Consider the following 728-nt stretch of genomic DNA (forward strand, 5'->3'; position numbering starts at 1 on the left):
CCGAGACGACGCTCATTTGATGGCGCAAAACACCAACCAAAACAAACCACACGAACGAAGGACTTTCGACGAAAGAGAGAAAAAAAACCGATAAAAACGAGAGAAATAAGACGTCGAGCGATACTCCCCCACTTCAGTAGCGAGAGGACGTTTTCTTCAGTATTTAAAAGGGTTTTTATAAATTGATGTGAATATGGCCTCGTTGTGAGAGCAAAGTGTTAGCGCCTCTCGTGCTAGGTAATTCCTTCATTAACCTTTCCTTTAACTAAAGAGTAATTTGATTATGTTGTGGTAAGGTGGGTGTTTTTTTTAACGTTTTTTAAAAGAAAGGAGTGTTAATTATTGATGGAAGTGATTAACATACTAAATAATTAGACTTTGTATACCAGTAATTAGGAACGAAGTTTAATTAATCTGGTTTTACTAAATTAACTAATTAGAATATTTCTAAACCATTTTTTTCTATGCAGTGTGTTAATGCCAAAAGTTGGAGTTTTGATTTCTACAAGGGACATGAATAGGCCTATATAATAATAATATTTTTGAGGCATATATAGTATTATTATTTTTAGGCATATCATAATAAATAAGTCTTTGATGATATAGGCTCATATATCGCAAATTCATTAGTAATTCTGGCGATAGGTTATAGGCGTTTCAAGAGGCCGACACTTACAGCACAGGCCATACGTAGAAACGACAGAGGAGGGAGAAACTAAAAAAAAATT

The sequence above is a fragment of the Penaeus monodon genome, chromosome 29, assembly GCF_015228065.2.
Source record: "Penaeus monodon isolate SGIC_2016 chromosome 29, NSTDA_Pmon_1, whole genome shotgun sequence".
NCBI classification, from domain to species: Eukaryota; Metazoa; Arthropoda; class Malacostraca; order Decapoda; family Penaeidae; genus Penaeus; species Penaeus monodon.